We start from the raw sequence: 13,227 nt of genomic DNA on the forward strand, positions 1-13,227 counted from the left end.
ATAGCAAGTTGCCTCTAAAAAGCAGGTTTGACAAACTACAGGCACTGGGCCAGTTGCCTGTTTTTATAAATAAAGTTTTATCCAAACACAGCCACAACCACTCATTTAAATATTGTCTGTGGGGACTTCCCTGGTGGCGAAGTGGTTAAGAACCCGCCTGCCAAGGCAGGGGACACAGGTTCGATCCCTGGTCTGGGAAGATCCCACATGCCACGCAGCAACTAAGCCCGTGCACCACAAGTACTGACCCCACGTGCCCTAGAGCCCGTGCGCCGCAACTACTGAGCCCACATGCTGCAACTACTAAAGTCGGCACGCTCTAGGGCTCACGTGCCGCAACTACTGAGCCTGCGTGCTCCAACTACTGAAGCCCGCGTGCCTAGAGCCTGTGCTCTGCAACAGAGAAGCCACCACAATGAGAAGCCCGCGCACCACAACGAAGACTAGCCCCCGCTCACCACAACTAGAGAAAGCCCGTGCGTGGCAACAAAGACCCAACGCGGCCAAAAATAAATTAAAAAAAAATTTTTTTAATTAAAAAAAAAAAAGAAAAGTATTGTTTGTGGCTGCTTTGGAGCTAGGAAGGCAGAGTTGAGTAGTCCTGATAGGGAAAGGACTAAAATATTTACCACCTGGCCCATTACAGAAAAAAATCTGCCCACCCATGCTCTAAAATACTTGCTTACATAAAATCCCTTGAAAGATAAGGTGGAGTCACTAAGGAATGTAACAGAAAAACTTGAAATCAAAGTATTACACACTAGAATAAGTTATCAAAAATTAATATTAAGCCTTACTAAAATATAAGTCAATAGGAACACAATTCAAGCTGTAAAATTCCTAATATTTTAAATGAATACAACTATTTCTTCCTTCCCTAATTAATACTCTGAATATGTACAACGGTTCCCTAGATCAGCTGTATCCTTTGATGACTAGGAAGACAATAAAAAATAGTAGTAGAAGAAAGTTCTGGAAAAGAACAAAGTTGTCAGGGCAGATGAGGTGGGTTACCCAAAAGAAAAGAACCTTTGGGGAATTCCCTGGTGGTCCAGTAGTTAGGACTCCGTGCTTCCACTGCAGGGGGCAGGAGTTCCATCCCTGGTCAGGAACTAAGACCCCCACAAGCCGCAGAGTGCGGCTGGAAAAAAAAAGAAAAGAAAAGAATCTTTGTTTCAAATTCAGTGGGTATCTGGGTGGAGAAGCAGAAAGTTTGGGTACCAGTCTAGACAAATAAACAAGCCAGTGACAACTCTTCCTTAATAAACAACTATATCCTAAAGATATTCTTTTAACTAATTGTCAGATCACAGAGAAAATCAACAAACTAAAGCCAACAAACATGTACAGACCTTCTCCAATCACTGGAAACAATCAATTGTTAAAACTCTGTGACCTATATATACTTATAAGGAAAGTTGCTCTTAGAAGCTAAGATGCTGGTGCCCCATGCCTGAAGAGTAATTTCCCAGTCTGGCTCTGATGTCTGGGTGGCATCTGCTAGTTCAGTTCAGGGAAGCCAAACCCAAAGGAATAACTCCCTTCCACCTAGGAAATAAAATCCAAATTCCTCAGCTTGACACCCAAAGCCTTGCAGCCAAATTTCTCATTCCTTCTGAACATACTATATGCTCTGGTCCAATCGTTTTCAAACTTTTTGGTCTCAGAGTTCCTTTAACACTCTTAAAAATTATTGATGGGGCTTCCCTGGTGGCGCAGTGGTTAAGAATCCGCCTGCCAATGCAGGGGACAGGGGTTCGAGCCCTGGCCCGGGAATATCCCACATGCTGCGCAGCAACTAGGCCCGTGCGCCACAACTACTGAGCCTGCACTCTAGAGCCCAAGAGCCACAACTACTGAGCCCGCGTGCCTAGAGCCTGTCCGTGCTCCACAACCACAACAAGAGAAGCCACGACAATGAGAAGCCCGCGCACCGCAACGAAGAGTAGCCCCCGCTCGCCGCAACTAGAGAAAGCCTGTGCGCAGCAGTGAAGAACCAATGCAGCCAAAAATAAATAAATAAAATAAATTTTTAAAAAAAATTATTGATGACCCCAAAGAGTTTTGGTTTATATGGGTTTTATCTATCAATATGTACTATATTTGAAATTAAAACTGAGAAAAATTTAATACACAAGCACACATTCCATTGGCCATCAGAGTGATAACCTCATTACACATCACGTAGTGTCTAGAAAACTCCACTGAACACTCATGCAAGAGTGAGAGTGAAAAAGACAAAGAACATCTCAGTATTATAAACATAGTTTTGACTTCAGGGATCCCAGGCCACACTTTGAGAACTATTGCTCTAGCTAAACTAAACACACCCTCACTGTTTCACCTCTGTCTTTAGCTTGGCCATTTCTTCTTTCTGGAAAGTTCTTCCCCATCTCTGTCTGTAAAACTCCTTCAAGCTCAAATACCTGACTCCTCTAGCCAGAAGTTCACCCTTTCTTCCCCCACACCCTGTAGCATCTGAATCCTCTCTTAAAAGGCCTTCTCCCAAGTCACCTGTACTGCAGTTCCTTGTAAGTATGTCTTCTTCTCTCTGCTACTGGACTACAAGGTACATGAAAGCAAGTATTGGGTCCAAGTCATCTTTTTATCCCCATTAAAACTCACATCCTAATTAACACACAATAGGAGACCAATAAATATCTAAGTGAATAAATCAGCAGGCCTAAGTAGACTTGGAAAAATAAGCAAGAAGAAATATCTGATTGCCCCTCACTGACCCTGTGACTTTCAGACAAGGTTTCTAGATGTCCAAAAACTCACACTGAAATTCCTGAAGGAACTAGTTTTTCAGAAACTGCTTACATCACTCTTCATCCCTTCGGTCACTTAAGCCCTTCAGGTTGAAGTGCTGACATAGTTGTCCTGATAAATGCAGTGCAGCCTGGTCCCTAGGAGGCTTGTTAAGTCATAAAGTCAGAGGCTGGCTACTTGCCTGGGAAACTACCACTGATGCTCCTGGACAGCTTATTGCCGAAAGAGACCTCACAGGGGAAAGAGGGCAATGTTTTCAGGGGGATGAAGAGGTGGGAGGCCAAAGAAACTTGGATACAATATTGCCTTCTTCATTTCTGCATCTTGCTCAGCAAGCCCCAGATCTCTGCCTTGGCGCATGCCAGGGCTGGGAGATGACAAGCCCTTATTCTTTGTAAAAAATAATTGTGTGTTCTGAAACGACACTTCTATTATGATTTCCAAATTGACATCTCTGCTTTAAAGCGGAGGCATCCAAGCCTCCCCATTTCACACACTGGCAATTATCGCTTAAGTTATCCAATGATAGGCACTCCTCTGATCCCTGTAGGGCCCCCTAGTTCTAGGGGTGCACTTACAGCACATGATGCAGTTGCCAGCAGAGACTGGCAGGCAATTCCTGCCCCTGCTGTGGGGTAGACCAAGGCAAGGTGGCACTGCTAAAAGGCTAACCTCAGGAAAAAAACAGACATGCTACAGAAAGAGCTCACAGTGCGTTGTGTGGATCAGCCTTATTTTACCATCATCCAGGATAAACAATTCACAGGGCTCAAAGTAAAGCCTTTTACCAGAAAAACATCTTTACAAAACATTAACATATCCCTCAATGTCTCTGTGCAGCGAGCAATTGATGGCAAAATATAAGAGCACAACATAATGACAGACACCAAGAAGGAAGAAGGTGGAAACAATTCATACGGGGTGTGCAATTGTGTATCTAGCTATACGAAAGTCTTGCCTGAAAAGTCAGCCAGATCCCTCTTAGAACATCTGACCCTCTGCTGACCGTTAGGTACTTGGTTATTTTGATTTATTTATTTATTTTTTAATTTTTATTTTATGTTGGAGCATAGTTGATAGGTTATTTTTAATACAATTGTAAAATGATTGGTTGGCGCTATGCTTAGCTCCTGTATATCCTCAACATATCACACTATAGTTATGAAACTTCCATTAATAATAAAAACGCACTTTTGTCAGCATCTGAACTCAAAGGTCCAAGGTGATCTACATGGACATGTTTACTCTGTCTCCAATTCTTTCTCTCTGGGAGACTTGGGAGGTCTGCCCACAGACCACGGACATTTTTAAACTAGGAATTTAGATCAGAGGCTTTTCACCAAAGGATGAGTAGGATCATATCAATAACAAGTTCCGGAGCTAGTTCTGATATTCACATGCACACATACCAACAAGCAGCAGCCATGACATGCAAGTTTGGACTTTAATCAAGAGGCAGTTACTAGAGTCTGTCATACAGAGTGAAGTTAAGTCAGAAAGAGAAAAACAAATACCATATGCTAACACATATATATGGAATCTAAAAAAAAAATGGTTTTGAAGAACCTAGGGGCAGAACAAGAATAAAGACACAGAGGTAGAGAATGGACTTGAGGACATGGGGAGGGGGAAGGGTTAACTGGGACAAAGTGAGAGAGTGGCATGGACATATATACACTACCAAATGTAAAATAGATAGCTAGTGGGAAGCAGCCGCACAGCACAGGGAGATCAGCTCGGTGCTTTGTGACCACCTAGAGGGGTGGGATAGGGAGGGTGGGAGGGAGACGCACTAGGGAGGGGATATGGGGATATATGTATACGTATAGCTGATTCACTTTGTTATACAGCAGCAACTAACACAACAATGTAAAGCAATTATACTCCAATAAAGATGTTAAAAATAAAACAAAAATTTTTAAAAGAGGCAGTGAATCCTAATTGACTGGTTTCTCCCCAAATCAAGAAGAGATTTACAGAATTCAACAATCCTGAATTCTCAGCTAATTTTTTAAAAATTTATTTTATTTATTTTTGGCTGCATTGGCTCTTAGCTGTGGCATGCAGGATCTTCATTGAGGCGTGCAAGGATCTTTCGTTGCGACGCACGGGCTCTTCTTGCGGCACGCGGCTTCTCTCTAGTGCTGTGTGGGCTTTCTCTTCTCTAGTTGCGGTGTGCAGGCTCCAGGGCTCATGGGCTCATGGGCTCTGTAGTTGTGGTGCATGGGTTCCAGAGTACATGGGCTCGGTAGTTTGCGGCACGCAGGTTCTCTAGTTGAGGTGCGCGAGCCCAGTAGTTGCAGCGCCCAGACTTAGTTGCCCCGTGGCTTGTGGGATCTTAGCTCCCTGACCAGGGATCAAACCCGCGTCCCCTGCATTGTAAGGCGGATTCTTTACCACTGGACCACCAGGGAAGTCCCCCTCAGCTAGTTTTATTCAGAATAATAGACAATTCCAAAAAAGTCTATCTCTAGACCTACTAATACTAGAAAGGATATATGATATAATCATTTACTGTTTCAATAACAGCACACCTTGCACATTTCTTCCCAGATGATTTTTCACATTCATATTCCTGACCTGAAATTTTAAAAACCCTCAACAAGGGCCATTCGTTCTACCAACCCTGGTATACTGCAAATAACATACTCTATGATATGAAGTAAAACCTTAGGGCCAACATCAGGAAGGCAAAGAGAAGTTAGTAAATGAAGCCTAACAAGAGAATGAGGAAAAAGGAATGCACAGTGGGCTGGGGCATTTATTTTTATTCTTATTTTTTTTATATTTATTTTTGGCTGTGTTGTGTCTTCGTTTCTGTGCGAGGGCTTTCTCTAGCTGTGGCAAGCGGGCCTCTATCGCGGCCTCTCTTGTTGCGGAGCACAGGCTCCAGACGCGCAGGCTCAGTAGTTGTGGCTCACGGGCCCAGTTGCTCCGCGGCATGTGGGATCTTCCCAGACCAGGGCGTGAACCCGTGTCCCCTGCATTAGCAGGCAGATTCTCAACCACGGCGCCACCAGGGAAGCCCTCTGGGGCATTTATTAACCAGAGGCAAAGAGGCAGCCTTCCTGGCTGTCTGTTCAAGCAATTAGGTTTCTGGAGTCTATAGAAATAGAAAAGAGGGCAGAGACTCCAGCTGGGTCCCCAAACAATCCACTGTCAGCCCTTGAGCTAACCCAAAGCTCAGAGTACAATCACTTTTCTTATATCCTGGGCTCACTTTGAACTGCTTCTCTTAGTGACATTTGATTTTCACTGATTCACCTCTGGGGGTATACTACTTGCCCTTCCACCCTGATCCCGACCTCAGGAACCTTCTTGATTCCCTTTGGACTCAGCATTTGACTCCACTGGAATAATTTCTCTACCATTTCCCTCTGTCTAGACAACACGAAATTGTCATAAATGACACCTAAAGTACAATTAGGAGAAAACCTGCAATTTCCACTCTCCTCCCCCGTTTCCCAAAAGAATTGCACATGCATGTCAATCAGTAGTACCATGAAGATTAACTCTGTGGAGCCTGGAAGCCATTTAATTTCCAGCTTGCTAAATATTATGCATTCCCCCCCACTCCACTATAATTAGAAGATCTAAATTGCCTTCTTTTCTCTAGCACTAATGGTTATAATCTCAGAGATCTGAATGCCTGCTGAATCGATACCTGGGTAGAAAGTCCTTACACTTTACGCAGCTGCATTTTATTTAGCGGAATCAGACAAAAGCAAAAAGACAAGGCAAAAGAGAAGAGAGGCAATGAGAGAAAGGCATGACTCAAGAGCATCAGAACCAGGCAGTACGATTATAACTATTATAAAAATAAGATAGTTTGAAGCCACTGCCAGTTCCTTGTGAAATGTAATATCAAAAAACAGCAAGGTCAGGGGACAGAAAATCATGAAATAACTTATCAATGGTTTTCAGTGGGAGGGGGTTCCCCCCAGGAAACCTATGTCTGGATACATTTTGGTAGTTGCAGCTGGGTGGGGGGAGTACACTGGCATCTAGTGGGTAAAGGCCAGGGATGCTGCTAAACGTCCTATGATGCATAGGACAGCTCCCCCCTCCTCCACCACAATAAAGAATTGTCCAGCCTGAAACGTTAATAGTGCTGCTTTTGAGAAACCCTCTGACACATCCTAACAGTCTGAGATTAACGAAGGGAAACTGAATAACTAATATATGAGGCAAATCCATGCTTTAGCTTTAGAAACAAATTGCAGTTTAACTCATCAACTTGTGTCACTTATTAGCTGTGTGACCTTGGGCAAGTTCATTAACCTCAGCGTCCAAATTTAATGGGAAATGCCTATTTCACAAGGTTGTTACGATTAAGTAAGAACATAAGTATAGTAGCCAGTACACAGTCTAATAAATAATGATTATTTTTTTCTTCCCTCGATTACAATTCCCAAAGTACCTGCAGGGAACACCTAGCCACCCAAGTCACTGTGCCTACAAAGGTGGTTTCCTAGAAAGACATGCGTTGAAGAAGGACCGGTACTATAAAGGCAGAAACATGGGTATCTCAGCCCTAAGAATCACATAAGCCTCACCCAAATAAACCAACAAGAGCAGTTAGTCAACCATCCACCAATCTGGCTATTGGCCCATCCAACCACTGATTCAAACCACAAATAATTATTGAGTGTCTATTATTGGGTATATATTAGTACATAAAATAGATATGGTCCCTGGAGTAGCTAGTATCTGAAGATGGACTCCGAAGAATCATACTTCTTGCTATTCTTGCCCTTGTGTGGTCTCCTCCCACACTGAATCTGGACCAGCCTGTTAATTGCTTTAATCAAGAAAACGTGGTGAAACATTAAAAAAAAAAAAAAAAAAAACGTGAGTTCTGGGACTAAGCCTTTTTGAGAACTGACAGCTTCCAGTTCCTCCCTCTTGGAACTGTCACTTTTGGAAGCACTAAGTAAGCCACCACATAAAAAGTCTGGTTACTCTACTGGAGAGGCCATATGGAGAGAGGAGCCCTTAATAGGCCTAGCTGCTCCAAATGAGCCTCCAGATGACTCCAGAGAGACCCCAAGCAAGACCAGCAGAACTTCCCAGCTGAGCCCAGTCTACCCAAAGAACAATGACAGATAATAAAATTGTTACTTTAAGTCACTAGTTTTGTTTTTTGGTTGGTTATGCATCAGTAGATGAATGAAATAGTTCCTGATCTTCTAGAACTTTCAAGCTAGTTACAACAGCAGCATTAAAAGTTAGTTTACAAGGGAAACTCGGCTACCAAAACAAAACACCAAACAAGACATTTGGAAAGGGACCTTAAACAATAAAACTCAGTGCAAACTTGCTCACTGTCCAAAGCATGAGGTCTTGGTACTGGTCAAAAGGGTGAATGTCAATTTAGAAAGACTTTCTACTCTTTTCTACCTGTCTCAATCAGGCTCTCCTTCTTTTTGAAACACACTTCTGCCCTGGATGGCTCCCTCTCAATACAGAAGGTGACCCTAGAATTGGGGAAACTAAGGCTATTTGTACTCCCTCTCTTATCAAGAGGCAAACAGTTTCTTTTGCACAGATCATTATAATAGAATGCAGGAAAAATGAAGATAATATCCCATTCCCTTGCTATGGGCCAAACTACTTTCTGTATTATTGCACTTTCTAAAATAGAATCTCATTCCATCTGCTGCAAGTGACTAATGGGAGTAACTGGCACTAGCCCTATCACAATAGCCATTCCTTACCCTTTCTTTATACAGCACCTCACATTTTTATGTACTTGGTTTACTCCAATTTCACATGGTGAGATTTCATAGATAGACCATGAAGACTGAAGTCCAAAAACAAAAAAACAAAAAACACGATACTAACAGATACAAAAGAAAATGACCTGTAGGGAATGTGTCATGGCAAAAGGAGTTTTTGTTTGCTTTTTGGGTTTTTTCTGTTTGTTTGTTTTTTGAGCAGAGTAATAACGGAGAAAGAGAGAAAAGAGCTGGCATTTCTTGAGCATCTAAACATGTAAAAGCAACTGATGCTTAACTCATTTAACCTGCATAACAACGATTTTATAACTGAGGTTCAGAGAGGATATTTAATCTGCCCAGGGTCACACAATAGGGCCAGAATTTGAATCCAAAGTTGCTCAAATCCAAATCCTTCTATTAGAATACATTACAAGAAAAGAGGGGGAACCTAAGGAGACTATGAGAGTTAAAGTAACACTGCATCACACACGGGACAGGAGCAAAAGGAAGAATAAAGGTGATGGATAATGCAAAGGAATTTAAGTACACTACAGAGATTTAGGGAGGAGGTGGTGGTTGCGATGTTAAGAGTCCCTGGGTGGTCTAAAACAGTATTCTCTAACTTAGTGCATATCAAAATCATCTGGAGAGCTTGTTAAAAACGCAGACTGCACACCTCCCACCCCAAGTTTCTGATTCAATAGGTCTGGAATGAGCCCAGAAACTTGCATTTCTAACATCAGCAGGAGATGCTGATGTTCCTGGTCTGAAAACCACACTTTGAGAACCACTGGCCAAAGATCGCACGACAAACACATTCTGATATATCTACACCTCTCTCTCTCCCTCTGTCTCTCTCTCTCTCTCACATATACCTTACCCCGTCCAAAATAGTACCATCTAGCACAGCTGCCAAATTTAGTTGCTCTAGGGGGGACTATAAATTCAGCAACTCTTTGTAAATGAATTATACTTCAATTTAAAAAAAAAATTGGGGGCTTCCCTGGTGGCGCAGTGGTTAAGAATCCGCCTGCCAATGCAGGGGACACGGGTTCGAGCCCTGGTCTGGGAAGATCCCACAGGCCGCGGAGCAAGTAAGCCCGTGTGCCAAAACTACTGAGCCTGAGCTCTAGAGCCTGCAAGCCACAACTACTGAGCCCACGTGCCACAACTACTGAAGCCCACGTGCCTAGAGCCCATGCTCGGCAACAAGAGAAGCCACCGCAATGAGAAGCCCATGCACCGCAACAAAGAGTAGCCCCCGCTCGCTGCAACTACAGAAAGCCCGCGCGCAGCAACGAAGACCCAACACAGCCAAAAATAAATAAAATAAATAAATTTTTAAAATTAAATTAAAAAAAATTTTTTTTAAATTCAGTAACTCTGTTAGGATGACCATTACAGCAATGGTCCTTTGCCTTCAAGGAGCTAACAGAAAATGACCAGCCCAGCTTCTGCCTCAATTTTGAGAACTCAAAAGAGACAAGCATAAAAAGGAATCAGAAAAGCATGCAGAAAAGAAAGAGTGCTAGACTTCTGGGAAAACACTAGACTAAAGTTAAAAAAAAAAAAAAAATTCCTTCTTGCCTTAGTTTTAAAAGGGTTACATCTGCTAAAAAGAAAATTAAGAAAACAATCCTACTTACAACAGTGTTGAAAAGAATAAAATACTTAGGAATAAATTTAACCAAAGAGGTGGAAGGTTTGTACACTGAAAACTATAAAATACTGCTGAAAAAAATTAACAACACAAATAAAAAGAAAAACATCCCATGTTCATGGATTGGAAGACTTAACATTGTTAAAATGTCCATAATACCCAAAGCAATCTACAGATTCAAAGCAATCCCCATCAAAATCCCAATGGCATTTTTTTCTTTTTTTTTTTTGCAGAAAGAGAGAAAAAAAAAATCCCAAAATTCATATGGAATCTCAAAAAGAGCTCTGAATAGCCAAACAATCTTGTGAAAGAGGAACCAAGCTGGAAGCCTAACTTGTCCTGGTTTCAAAACATATTACAAAGATATAGCAATTAAAACAGTATGGTACTGGCATAAAGACAAACATATAGACCAATGGAACAGAATAGAGAGCCCAGATATAAACCCTTGTGTGTATGGGCACCTTTAACAAGGGTGCCAAGACTACACAATGAGGGCAGGACAGTCTTTCCAACAAATGGTACTGGGAAAACTGGCTATCCACATGCAAAAGACTGAAGATTGTCCATTATCTTATGCCACAGATAAAAATTAACTCAAAATGGATTAAAAACCTAAACATATGACCTGAAACTGTAAAACTCACAGAAGAAAATATAGGGGAAAAGTTTTATAACATTGGAATAGGCAATGATTTCTTAGATACTACACAAAAAAACCCACGGGTAACAAAAACAAAAACAGACAACTGGGACTGCATCAAACTTTTAAAACTTAAGCAAAGGTAACAACAGAATAAAAAGGCAATCTACAGAATAGGACAAAATGTCTGTAAGCTATTGATCAGATAAGGGGTTAATATCCAGAATATATAAAGAACTCCTACAATTTAATAATAACAACAACCAAAAACCCAATTAAAACATGGGCAAAGGACTTGAATAGACAGTTATCCAAAGAATATATACAAATGTCCAACAAACATATGAAAAGATGCTCAACATCACTTATCATCAGGGAAATGCAAATAAACCACAATGACATATCATCTCATGCATGCTAAGATGCCAATCTCCAAAAACAAAAAACAAAAAAAACCCAAACAGAAAATAACAATGTTGGCAAGGATGTGGAGAAATTGGAACCCTTGCGCACTGTTGGTAGAACTGTAAAATGGTGCAGCTGCTATGACAAGCAGCATAAAAGTTCCTCAAAAAATTAAAAATGTATGACCCAGCAATACTACTTCTTAGTATATATCCAAGGGAATTGAAAACAGAATCTTAAAGAGATATTTGAACACCCATGTTCATTACAGAATTATTCACGTAGCCAGGATATGGAAGCAACCTAAAGGTCCATCCACAGATGAATGGATAAAGAAAATGCGGTATATATACACAACTGAATATTATTCAGCATTTAAAAAGGAGAAAATCCTGTCATATGCTACAACATGGATGAACCTTGAGGACATTACGCTAAGTGAAATAAGCCAATCACCAAAAGACAAATACTGCATGATTCCACTTATGTGAGGATCTAAAGCAATCAAACTCACAGAAAAAGAAAACTGAAACATGGTTGCCAGGGGATGGCGGGAGGGGGAAATGAGAATTGTTCAATGAGCATTTCACTCTGGCAGGGAGAAAAAATTCTAGAGATGTGCTGTACAACTATGTGCATAGACTTAACAACACTGTACATTTAAAATTTAAGAGGGTAAATTTATGTTTTTTTATCACAGTAAGAAAAAAGACCCCAAAAATAGGTTACATTTGCCACCAGAACAAAGAAAGGAAAGGATAAAAGCCACCTTGCTGAGGTGAAGTGATCCAAGGAGACAGCAGGGAGATAGAGGAAAATTGAGAAACGTATATGAACATGTGTAGGGGAGGAAAAAAGGAAAAGAGGCAAAAAGATTCAAACTCATACTCTCTGATGCAGCAAAGGAAAAGAGCACAATGTTAACAAGCTGCAATTCTCCTTCTATGACAAGGTCATACTTTCAGCCTTTGATTCCTTTATTATTACAAGTTTCTACTCTTGCTCTAACTGGATTTTAATTTTCTGGCGGGTGACATCCTAATCAATCGGCCTTTTCACTGAAACCCACCCCTCTGTCCAAGGCACTCTGCTCACAGGGAGAGGTGCAGACATTCTTGTCCAAGATTTCACATAGTTCATCATGAAAGGAAGGTTACTTTCATACTGCATAACCTGACATGACAGAGGTCTGCTCACTAAACGGTGTCCCAGCCAGCAAATAAGCTTGGCACCCCCACCTTCTCTCTTTGGAAACAAAGGAGGAGTTTATTAATTGTTGCTATTAAAAATTCAGGCAGCTTTTCAGGTGAGGGGGCTGTCAGCATGTCAGCCTACTGCCAGCAGGGGAGCCCTTTATGCGTGAATTAGGCAGGATGGGTGGGGTAGAGGAGAGAGTACTGCCATGTCCAGTGCCTCCCCCTGGTGGAGACAAGGGGTAGTGAACTTAAGAAGACTTTTTTTTTTTTTTTAGAATTTAAATATTTTATTATATAAAGTTACACCCAAAATTGTGCTTCATTTTTTCACTATATACTTTAACTCGAGGACATTTGTAATAGCAGTACACTTCAGAAATCCTGGAAGAAATTCCACTAGCTATAGGCTATTTAAATACTGCTTACAGAAAGTATTAAAAAAAAAAACAAAACAGGGGAGTACAAATGAACTTATTTACAAAACGGAAGTAGAGTAACAGATGTAGAAAACAAACTTATGGTTACCAGGGGATAAGGGCGGGGGGGATAAATTGGGAGACTGGGACTGACATGTACATACTACTATACATAAAACAGATAACTAATAAGAACCTGCTGTATAGCACAGGGAACTCTACTCAATACTCTGTAATGGCCTATATGGGAAAAGAATTTTAAAAAAAAAAAGGAGTGCATGTGTGTAACTGATTCACTTTGCTGTACACCCGAAACTAACACAACATTGCAAATCAACCACACCCCAACAAAAATTTTTTTTAAAAAGTATTAAAGGAAGGCCAGCACCATATAAACAGCATACACTTAAATCAA

The 13,227-nt window shown here is 41.3% G+C and overlaps 1 protein-coding gene across 7 annotated transcripts in view; it reads right to left on the reverse strand.

The window, feature by feature from the left end:
- AMBRA1 (autophagy and beclin 1 regulator 1) overlaps positions 1–13,227 on the reverse strand; it is a 181,494-nt gene that overhangs the window by 120,859 nt on the left and 47,408 nt on the right. The gene's annotated exons all lie outside the window — the stretch shown is intronic.

This window comes from Balaenoptera ricei, chromosome 8, assembly GCF_028023285.1.
Source record: "Balaenoptera ricei isolate mBalRic1 chromosome 8, mBalRic1.hap2, whole genome shotgun sequence".
Classification (NCBI taxonomy): domain Eukaryota; kingdom Metazoa; phylum Chordata; class Mammalia; order Artiodactyla; family Balaenopteridae; genus Balaenoptera; species Balaenoptera ricei.